This window comes from Canis lupus, chromosome 28 (assembly GCF_048164855.1).
Source record: "Canis lupus baileyi chromosome 28, mCanLup2.hap1, whole genome shotgun sequence".
NCBI lineage: Eukaryota > Metazoa > Chordata > Mammalia > Carnivora > Canidae > Canis > Canis lupus.
Window position 1 is genome coordinate 31,550,669 of NC_132865.1, and position 12,225 is coordinate 31,562,893.

Genomic DNA, 12,225 nt, shown 5'->3' on the forward strand with positions numbered 1-12,225 from the left:
TGAATTGGCATTTACCTCTCTGTAAATTTGAACTCTTGGAAAATTTCTACTTATTGTAAAAACAAAAGCATAAGTGTGGTTTTGATTTAACTTAACTGCGGAAATATTTGAATAGTTACCAAGAATCACTTCAATTTCCCAAACTAAACATATTCTTGAAATATTCCATATATTAGATGGCTTCCATAATCTCTCATGATCCTAGTTCTATAGTTATAACTCCCCTGAACAATGTGTAATATATCTCCTTCTTACAGGGTGAATATGAAGGTGAACAGTTCCCCAGATTGTTGTTAATAAAATAGGCAAATGATCAATTTTAACCTGAGCACTTTACTTACATTTACTTTCATCTTTTCCATATACTGCTCATAGAGATTTATGGCACAGTAGTACAGAAAGCCCATTGTTTAGGACCTTCTTTCCTTCACTGAAGATAAATGGAGATCAAGGTTGTGAATGTACAAGGAATTTCTCTGTATTTGTGAGAATCAGTGTCTCCAATCTACTTGAGATCCTAAAATAACCAGATTTTGAATATATAAAGTTACCTCAAAAATGGAAATAGTTTAAGTGGTTGAAATATGAGACTTTTTTTTTTTTCAAAAAATCTTAAGCCTGTTAATTCTTAGATAGATGATCACCATCCTTTAAATTCCATAGTGGGAACATGCCTGAGTCTAAGTATAAGAGAAGAGAGGTCTCTGGACATATTAAGTTGTAACATCCTTTTTGACGAACTCAATCCATAAGAAATGAACTTTATCTTTTGAGTTCATTGAGTTTTTAGGACAGATTCACATCTTTTATTGAATTTGGGATATTTTTGGTCACTATTTCTTTGAATAGTCTTTCTTTCCTTTCTCTCTCTTCTTTCCATCTGGGATTCCTATGATGTGTATATGTTGGCTCACTTGACCATTTCTGCAGGTCCCTTAATTTCCATTAAGTTTTCTCTTTCTTCATTCCTTTTTCCTTGTGTTTCTCAAGCTGGATAATTTCAATCTATCTGTAGGTTTGCTGACTTTTCTTCTGCCTCCTCCACTTCTGCCTTCTGCCTTGAACCACTGTTGAAGCTTTCTAGTGCATTTGGCATTTCAGTTACTGTACTTTCAGCCTCAAAAAATTTGTTTTTAAAAATGATTTCTATTTATTGATATTCTCTATTTGTTCATACATTGTTCTTATAGTTTTCTTAGCTATGTGTCCTTGGTTTCCTTTACCCCCCTAAGCATATATAAAACAGTTGATTTAAAGTCTTTGTTTAGTAAGTCCAAAGTATATGTTTCCTCTGGGACTATTTTTGTTCATTTCTTCTATGAAAGGGCCATACTTGTTTTTTGTTTTTGTTTTTGTTTTGCATGCTCCATAATTTTTGCTTGGCATCTGTGCATTTTGAGTATTATAATCTGATAAATTTAGCATCAAATGCTTCACCATCCTTGGAGTTTATTCTTGTTGTTTGCTTTAACTGTAGCTGTTTGGTGATTTTTTAAGAATTTTTTTCAGAAGTCTTTTTTAGAAGCCTATATTCTTCATCATATGTGGAAAGAGAGAAAGAAAAGGAGACAGAAAGACAGAGACAGAGAGAATACCCTCTTCTAGTCTTTGCAGATTGACTCTGGGCTAAGAGTAAGCCTTCAGAATTTAGATTTTCTGTTTGCAACTCTGTCTTAGCCATCACTTCCTGCTTTCACCAGAGCTAGAGATCAGTCAGAGAGAAAAGCTGGGATTCCTACTAGGTCCTTTCTGAGCATGCTTCCTGCCCTGGGTGTTTGCATGGCCTTCTAAGTTCTCCATATGCAAGTATTTTTTTTTTAACACCCTTGGTTTCCCAAAGAAATTTTCTCCAAAGCTTTTCCTCACAGGATTTTGACCTTTTGTATGCCTCCACAATAATCTTTTGCCTCCCACCCCACCAGCAGGTATGGGCTTTTTATTTAACTATATTTTAGGGAATTCTTGTTGCTTTTCTGCTCTGTGTGAGTTCCCAGTTAAGTGAAACAAAGAGAAGCCCTTGACTCAGTCCTTCAGTGGTCCCCAAACAGGATAAACTGAAAAACACAATTCTTTGTGCTCCCTCTGGGCCCCACATTGCTAATGCTGGCTGGTATCTTCAACACCATCACTTGACTGGCTAGGGAGTGGGGCAAAGACAAATAAGAATGCCACAGAACTTCTTACCCTTGTTAAGTTGCTTTTTTCTTGATTCAGCACTCACTTGGTGGCTATAAATCTTTGACTGTTTTCCGGAGTCCTGTCAAAGTTGCTTTTGACAGTTTTTGTTTGATTTTTCTATTTTTGAGTAGAAGGACAGGCTTTTGGAGCTGCCAATCCTGCCATTTTTTGCTGATGTCACTACTTCACCACAAAATAGTTCTGAGGCTGCCTTGGATCTTATTCACAGACTCTGACCTAAATGTTTCTTTATACTGATCAGTGTTCACCCTTGCTTCATGGACGAATAAAATAGCTACATTAAACTCTGTGTGATAAATCCACCACCTGAGTCATTTCAGATTTGGATTCTGTTGATTCTACTTTCCTTTTGGAGTTGTTAACCTCTCAGTGGTTCTCTGTAATTTTGGATTACATCCTGAGAATTTAGAATATTATACTATGGGAGTCTAGGTCCTGTCAAAATCCCTTGGAGAACGTTAAATCTTTGTTTTATGTACAATCTATTAAGTTACTTTCAGACCACACGTCACCTTTTGTGAGCTGTGGTTATAATGTCGGTTTAAGTTTCAAAGCCTTTGAAGTGCTTTTGAAGTGCTATCCAGGGGCCAGTTTGGAACCTGGGCAATGGTCAACACTGTCACTTTGTTCTCAAAGCTTTGTTGCATTGATTTGGGTTAGTTCTGCACATGGACACTTGGGGAGGATCCAAGACTTCATACGTAGACTTAAAGAATATCTTTCTCCACTTTCCTTTATGCCCAATTTCTAGCACACTCTCTGGCCCTAAGGGCCTCCTTTTCCTGGTGCCCTGGTTAGATTAATGGGTTTTATTCTACCTGCACCATCACACACTTTTCATGAGGGATCTGTTTGGGGCATTTAAATGAGAAAAAGAGAGAGAGAAAAAAAAGAGAAAAAATTGTATTTCCCCCTTGTACTATTTGTAGCACATGTGACCCCCTTTTCTAGTTATTCTGTTAAAATGAAAGATTTAATTTTTTCTAAGAGTTAAGTGCCTGCAGAGCTGTTGCTTCCATTGCCACCACAAGAGGAGTCAAGCCTCATGATTGGGGCTTGCCCCAAGCAGGGTTGGTTTTGTAAAACAAGTGTGAAAGAAATGATGATCTACCATTAGACTCTCTTCCTCACGACCTTCCTTCATGATTCTCTGGCCAAAAAAGAAAACATTTCCTTGGAGGTTTTCTGTCTGTGCTCACTTCCCAGTTCCAAGATTCAAGTTGCCCTAGAGTCAGAGGCAAGAAAAATGGGAAGAAATAAAAAAACAAAACCTCATCACCTTATAGGTTTTTCTTTGAGTTTTACATTCTCTTCTTAGTCTGCCTGCTATTATTTGCTTTTTAGAGTCTTCACATGTTTGTTTTATATATTCTGTCCAGGGTTTTATAATCAGTAGGAGGGATAGGATAGAGTGTGCTTACTGCATATTAGCCAGATCTGGAATTTTTTTAAATGCTTTAATTGTAAAATAAAGTAGAAGTGTAGAGAACCATGTGAAACAAATGTATAGCTAATGAGTCATCCAGCTTTTAAAAAAGAGTGCTTTTCAATACTCAAGAAGCTCTCCATGGAACATATTATATCACAAGTTACTGCCTCTTTCTGGCATATTAACTATTTTCGTGACTTTATAATAACCAATTCTGGGTGGATTGGGCACCCAACTGTGTGCCAACTGCGTACAACAAAAATTTGTTGTAGAGGTGCTCACTGCTATTAGGTTGAATAAGTTGGTCACTGTTTTTAGACCTTTTCAGTGATTCATTATAATTGAATCTGATCACTTCCTCTTATTTGACATGCTATAATAAGTTTTATTAATCGTCAGATTCTCTCTCTATCCTTTGATTTTCCCCCAAAAGTTTTCTTTCTGTTGAAGAAGTCAGGACATGTGACCTGTGGATATTTTTTGTCTAGTGAGTCCTAATGACAAATTCATAGTGTAGTTCATCATGCTTTTCTGTTCTATTTGCTGAAAATTGGCAGCTGGACCCCAAGCCTTGATCACACTCAGGTTGGTTACTTTGGCAAGATTAGCAGTAATTTTGTGCTTTTTCATCAGGAAGGATTTGATACCTGATTGTTTCTATTTTTGTAATATTAGCTGTCATAGCTGCTAAGTACCTGAATCTAATCATTCACTTAAGGTTGTACATTTGTGATATTCTAATTTTACCCCTTTATTTTCATTTACCAACTGGAATAATTTTATAAGGTGGTACTTTTAATGACAGTTCATACAGGAAATGTATGAACAGATCTTTTCAGTGATCAGGGTTAGTATATGCATTTATTTAACCTGCTATTCACAATTCAGTCAGGACTTTCCAGTTTTACTTAACATCTTGTATTGCATTATTTTCTACATTTCCTGTACACCAAAAAATCTGGTTCTTAAAGACACAGGGTATGATAGTTGCTCATGCTTTATACTATATTAAATCACAACACATAGAATAACAAGAGTAATATTCTACATTAAAATGGTCTGAAAACAGATCTCCCCATCTCTTCCCCATTTTTATGATTATACTACTCATAATTTTTGAGATCACTGAGCCATTCACACTACAGACTTTTTTTTCACACTACAGACTTTTAAAATCTCATTTATCCTTAAATCTACCAGCAACTGTGTAGTTAATACTAACTATTGATCCTGATGTGAATGTGTCTTTACTTATTGTGGTTTCAAAAGCTTTTTCTATAGCTGATTCCTTGAGAAGAAATCATAGGGCAATATTATCTGAGTTCCTTCATGTTGGTAACAGTTCAATTTTTCTGGATTGAAAATTGAAACTTTGAGGGTATTCTTAAAATCTTTGGCTCATATTTTGTTTCATTGAATACTTTAAGTATTTTATTCCATTTTCTTCAGATGAAAAAGTATTACTGTTGAACAAGCTGATGATAACATAATTTTCTTAATCAGTGCTTTGCTCTTTCTGTTTAGTTGTCCAAAGGTTTTGTTTCTTTGTTTGTTTTTGTAGTCTAGTAATTTTCTGGAAACTGGGTTGGTGCTCCTTATGCTGACTCAGTATTGTCATGTATGTGCTGCACTTTTCATCATGTGGTTCCATTTTTTTTTTTTTAATTTCAAGAAAGTCTGCTTAACTTTTAACTTGTAATATTTATTCTGTTTTTATTCCTTCAGTATTTTCTATTATCTATAGGTGAGGTTTCCTTTTCTGGCCTATTTTCCATATTTGTAACCTTCTCTACAATTCTTTTATGCATTGTAGGGGCCCAGAATATACCACTCCAAAATACAACACTTTGGCATAATGATTATTTTGAGCGGGAGGCAAATGAAAAATCAACACATGTAAGAAAAAAAGAAAGATTTTTTTTCCCAGAGCTTCCCTTATCTGACTAAAAACAGAAACTTCTGAGAAATTAAAGCTGTCATAAATCTCTTCTCTTGGGGAAGTTTTATGGCCACGAAGAAAATGGAAAGTTGGCACCAAGAGGGTCCCTCAAAAACCAACCTTCCTCTACTAGTTTCCCGGGCATATTTACCTTCCTGCCGTTTGCTGCCTTTGGAAGCCTAAAACCCTTTTCCTTTGTCTTGTCCTGTCTCAAAATTTATTCTTTATTCACATGCTATATAAGCCCCAAGTTCTAACCACCCCTTGGAGTTACTCATCAGTGGGTTCTCCCATGTGAATGATGTGAATGCACAATGCACATGTTAATAAACTTCCATAATAACTTTCTCCTGTTAATCTGTCCTTTGTCCCTCTAATTTGCAGTTCTCCAGCCAAAGCATCCAGGGGACTGGGGAAAAAAAACCAACATTTTTTTCCCCTCTCCCACAGTTCTTTATTGCTTATTTTATTTTATTCTTTTCTTTTTGTCTCAATTTTATTTATGTTATCTACTGTGTTTATTTCTCTTTTGTTCCTACTAGTGTAGCCTTCATTTTTCAAGTGACATTTTTTTTCATCCATTTTGAATTCTTTTTAAAGTTTCTGTCACTAAATTTCTAAATCTGGTTCACATTTTGTTTCCTATCATGTATAGTTTTCTTATAGTCACTTAACTCTCTAAAATAGTAGGTTCCTGGGGCACCTGAGTGGCTCAGTGGTTGAGTGTCTGCCTTTGGCTCAGGTAGTGATCCCAGGATCCTGGGATCGAGTTCCACATCAGGCTCCCTGCATGGAACCTGCTTCTCCCTCCACCTGTGTCTCTGCCTCTCTCTCTCTCTGTGTCTCCCATGAATAAATAAATAAAATCTTAAAAAAATAAAATAAAAAGAAATGGAATAAAATAAAATGTTACTCTGTTTATACTTTTTGGGACTTTTTTTTTTTTTAATGCCTGTGGGTATGTATTTCTGCTCCTTGTTTTCTTTTCTCTAATGTTAATCTTGTGTGGAATTTGACCTCAAACATTTCTGTTGCTTATTGATATTTTTATTAGACTTTATTTTTTTTACAGCAATTTTAAGTTTATAGCAAAACTGAGCAGAAGATGCAGACATTGTCATACACCTTCTACCTCCACACATGCGTAACTTCCCCCATTTTAACATCTCTTACCAGAGTGGTACATTTGTTACAAGTGACAGATCTACACTGACACTTCATTATCACACAAAGTCCATAGTTTACATTGAAGTTGTACATTCTATGAGTTTGGACAAATACACAGTGACGTATGCCCACCATCAGAGTATCCAGAGTAGTTTCACTTCCTTAAAAATCCTCTGTGCTCTACCTATTCATCTCTCCTTCCCCTAACTCCTGATAACCAGATCCTTTTACTGTCATCATAGTTTTGCCTTTTCATGTGACCTTTCTAGACTGGTTTCTTTCATGTAGCAATTTGCATTTAAGTTTCCTCCAGTAGTGACATGACTTGATAACTCATTTCCTTTTAGTGCTAAATAATATTCCACTGTCTGGATATACCCAGCTTTATTTATCTAGTTACCCAGTGAATGGTGATTGTTTTCAAAGTTTTAGCACTGTGAATAAAGTTGTATAAACATTCATGTGCAGGGTTTTGTATGAATAAAGTTTTTAACTCCCTTGGGTAAGTACCAAGGAGCATCACTGCTGGAACATATGATAAGAATATGTTTAGTCTTGGGCAGCCTGGGTGGCTCAGTGGTTTAGCGCCTGCCTTCAGCCCAGGGCGTGATCCTAGAGATCCGGAATTGAGTCCCACATCGGGCCCCCTGCATGGAGCCTTCTCCCTCTGCCTGTGTCTCTGCCTCTCTCTTTCTCTGTGTCTCTCATGGATAAATAAATAAAATCTTAAAAAAAAAAGAATATGTTTAGTCTTGTAAGAATAACCATACTGTCTTCCAAAGTGCTCTACCGCTAGCATTCATTCCCACCAGCAATTAATAGGAGTTTCTGTTATTTCACTTTCTCACCAACATTTAGTGTCAGTGCTCTGGATTTGGGCCATTCTAATAGTGTTCTGGTATCTCATTGTTTTAATTTTCATTTCCCCTATGACATGATGTCATGTGATCTTTTCACATGCTTATTTTCCATCTGTATATCTTTTTTGGTGATGAGTTCGTTGAAATCTTCGGTTGTCCTTACAATTGTTTTTTTTTTTTTTTTTTTTTCTTATTGGTGAGTTTTAAGAGTTCTTTGTATATTTTGGATAACAATTCTTTATCGGATATATTTTGAAAATATTTTCTACTAATCTGTGGCTTGTCTTTTCATTTTCTTGACAGTGTCTTTTGTAGAGCAGAAAATTTTCATTTTAATGAAGTCAAGCTTATCATTTATTACTTTCTTGGATGGTGTCCTTGGTATTATATCTAAAAAAATCATCATATGCAAGGTCATTTAGATTTTCTTCTATTATGTTCCAGCAGTTTTATAGTTTGGCATTTTACATTTAGATTTGTGATCCACTTTGAGTTAGTTTTTGTAATGGAAGTAAGCTGTGTTTATAGATTTTTTTTTTTTTTTGCATGTGAAAGTCCAGTTGTCCCAGGACTATTTACTGAAAAGACTACCTTCTTTTTATTGTATTGCTTTTGTTCCTTTTTCAAAGATCAATTAACTGTATATATGTACATATATAAATTTTTAAAAAAGATTTTATTTATTTATTTGACAGAGAGAAAGAGGACAAGCAGGGAGGAGCATCAGGCTGAGGAAGAGGGAGAAGTAGGCTCCCAGCTGAGCAGGGAGCCCAATGTGGGGCTCAATCCCCAGACTCTGGGGCAAAGGCAGATGCTCAACTGACTGAGCCACCTAGGCACCCCAACTATATGTTTTTTAAAAATTTATTTATTTATTTATTTATTTATTTATTTATTTATTTAAGAGAGGTAGGGGGAGCAGAGGGAAAGGAAGTGAAAGAATCTATAGCAGACTCCCTGCTGAGTACAGAGGTGGACACCCGGTTCAATCCCATGACATCAAGATCAAGACCTGAGCCCAAATTCAGAGTTAGATGCTCAATCGACTAAGCCAACCAGGTGCCCCTGATTGATTATATTTATGTAGGTCTATTTCTAGGCCCTCTATTCTGTTCTATTGATCTATTTGTTTATTTTTTCACCAACATGATCTTGATTTCATATCATCTTGACTACTATAGCTTTATAGTTAATATTGATGTTGGATAGTATCATTCCTTTATTTTCTTTTGGTATTGTGCTAACTATTCTCAGTCTCTTGTTCTCTCATGTAAACTTTGGAGTTACTTCACCAATATCCACAAAATAACTTATTGGGATTTTAATTGGAATGAATGATTCTGTAGATTAAATTGAGGAGAACTGTCATCTTAATGAGTCTTCCTATCCATGAACATTGAATATTTCTCCATTTATTTAGTTGTTTGATTTCTTTTATCAATTTCATAGTTTTCCTCGTATAGATAATGAACATATTTCATTAGTTAGATATTTCATCTTGGGCGGCATTAATACAAATAGAATTATGCTTTTAATTTCAAAATTCACTTGTTCATTGTTGGTATGAAAGGCAGCAATGCCCTTTTGCATTTTAGGCTCATATCTTACACCCTTCCTATAATTGCCTATCCTATTCAGGAGGTTTTTTGTTATTGCTGTTGTCGAGTCTTAGATTTCCTACGTAGATGATTGAGTCATCTGCAAACAAAGACAGTTTTAGTTCTTCCTTCACAATCTTCGTACTTTTTATTTCCTTTTTTTTCTTTATTTCATTAATAAGGATTTTCAGTATGATGTTGAAAAGCAGTGATGAAAGGAACATCCTCACCTTGTTCCTGATCTTAGTGGGCAGATTTGAGTTTCTCACTATTTAAGTGTGATGTTAATTATAGGTTTTAAAAGGTATCCCTTGGCAAATTGAGGAAGCTCTCCTCTATTGTTAATTTATTGTTTTTATCATGAGTATTGATAGTATCATGAGTAATTTTGTAAAGTCTTTTTTCTGTATCTGTCAATAGGATCACATAATTTTTCTTTGCCTGTTGCTGTGATGGAACACATCAATTAATTTTCAAATGTCGAATCAGCCTTGTGTATCTGGAAAAATTCCCACTTGATCATGGTGCCTACTTCTTTTTATACATTGTTGGATTCAATTTGCTAATATATTATTGAAGATTTTTGAATTTATGTTCATGAAAGATATTGGTCTATAGTTTTATTTTCTTGAATGTCTTTATTTGGTTTTGTTATTAAGGTAATGCTAGCCTCATAAAATGAATTAGGAAGTGTCCCCTCTGCTTCAATCTTTTGAAACAGAATAGAGAATTAGTATAATTTCTTCCTTATATGTTTGGTAGAATCCACCAGTGAACTCATATGGGTCTGATATTTTTTATTTTGAAAGGTAAGTGATTATTGATCCAATTTCTTTAATAGATATAGGCCTATTTAGATAATCTATTTCTTCTTGTGTGAATTTGGCAGATTGTATCTTTCAAGAAATTGTTCCATTTCATCTAGATCATCAAATATGTGCCGACAGAACTCTTCATAGTATTGTTTTATTATCCTCTTCATTTCTATATTTGTAATGATGTCTCCTTTCATTTCTGATGTTAGTAATTTGTGTCCTTTCTTTTTTTCTCTTAGGTAATCTGTCTGGAGGCTTATTGATTTTATTGACCTTTAAAAAAACAGATTTTGATTTTTTAAATTAATTTTTGTTCTAATTCTTATATTCTCTTCTGTTTACCTTGTATTTAATTTGTTCTTTTTCTAGTTTCCTAAAATTAGATTATTGATTTTAGATATTTTTTCTTTTTTAGTATATACATGCAATGTCAAAAATTTCCCTCTAAGCACTACTTTCACTGCATCCCACAACTTTTGATAAGTTATGTTTCCATTTTCATTCAGTTAAAAATATTTTTAAATTTCTTTTTGACTCATGTGTTATTTGGAAGTGTGTTGTATGATCTCCCAGTATTTGGGGATGTTCCAGTTATGTGTCTGTTATTGATTTCTAGTTTAATTCTATTGCGGTCTGAGAGCAGGCATCATATGATTTCTATTCTTTCAAATTTGTTAGCATATGTTTGACAGCTAAGGCTCACTGATATTTAAATTTAGTTTTTGTGCAGTTTTCAAAGGAGTTTTGGTTCAGATAATTTTTTAAAAGGATAAATGTTTTGCTTTAGAATCTATTTAGTTTGGCAGAAAACTTATGAAGGCAAAACAGAGAATTCTCATACATTCTCTACTAGTTTTTCCTATATTAGCATTTTACATTGGCATAGTATATTTATTGTAACTAGTGAAACAATATAGTTACATTATTATTAACTAAAGTCCATACTTTATCCAGATCTCTTTTTTTACCTAATGTAATTTTACTCTTCTAGGATCCCACCCAGGATACTACGTTACATTTAGTTATCAGATCACATTAGGCTCCCTTCAGCTGTTGACAGTTTCTCAGACTTTCTTTGTGTTTGATGACTTGGACAGTTTTGAGGAGTACTGGTATTTTGTACAATGCCTAACAATTGAAATTTTTCTTATGTTTTTCTCATGTTTAGACTGGGTAATGGATTTTGAGAGGACGATTGTAGAGGTAAAACACCATTCTTATCACATTATACCAAGGGTAAATGTCATCAAGACTTATCATTGGTGATGCTGACCTTAATCACCTGGTTGAGGTAGTGTTTATCCAGTTTATCTATGGTAGAGATACTCTTTTCTGTTCTTTCACTAATTAGAAGTAAATTGCTATACTCAGCCCAGTTAGGGAGCCAGGAGTTATGTTCCATCTCCTTGGGGGTGGTGTATATACTCAAAATATTTGGAATTCTTCCACATGGGATATTTATCTGTTCCCCAGTTAGCTTTTTTTTTTTTTTTTGACTTTGCAAAGTTCCCTGGCTTATCTTTTTAGTATGATGTTAGAAAAAAATATGGCTGCTTGATTTCTGAGATTTCCTAGCTGTGTCTCCTTTCTTCACTTACATCTGGACTTTTAATTTTATCTCTGTTTTCCTCCATCCTGTTCAAATTTGGCTCCACTCCCAGCCATTTCTCCTCTGTTTGTGTCTTTGACCTATAAGAGAGCATTGCTGGTCTGTTTCCAGAGTTCATGTAGGCTTGGCTGTTCAAGCCCCTTCAGCTCTCACTGCAGACTCCTCAAACATATCCAACAGGCAAAACTCCATCCAATTTCAGCTGTTCTCTAGTGGGCTGCTGCATGTTCCAGTGAATACTTTTTTGTCTCTTCAGAGGTGCTGTCACTTTCTCAGATCATTGTCACTTTCTGCTTTCTTTTGCACAGAAACTATACCAAGCAGGTCTGTGACTACTGATGGTTTGCGTCCAGTCTTTTATAGTTTGTATTTTTTGGAGATTCTTGGAGATTTGGATATTTAATTTAGTTTAAAATATTGTCCATGGGGCAGCCCAGGTGGCTCAGCGGTTTAGCGCCGCCTTCAGCCCAGGGCGTGATCCTGGAGACCCTGGATCGAGTCCCACGTCAGGCTCCCTGCATGGAGCCTGCTTCTCCCTCTGCCTGTGTCTCTGTCTCTCTCTCCTCTCTGTTTCTCATGACTAAATAAATAAAATCTTTAAAAATAAAA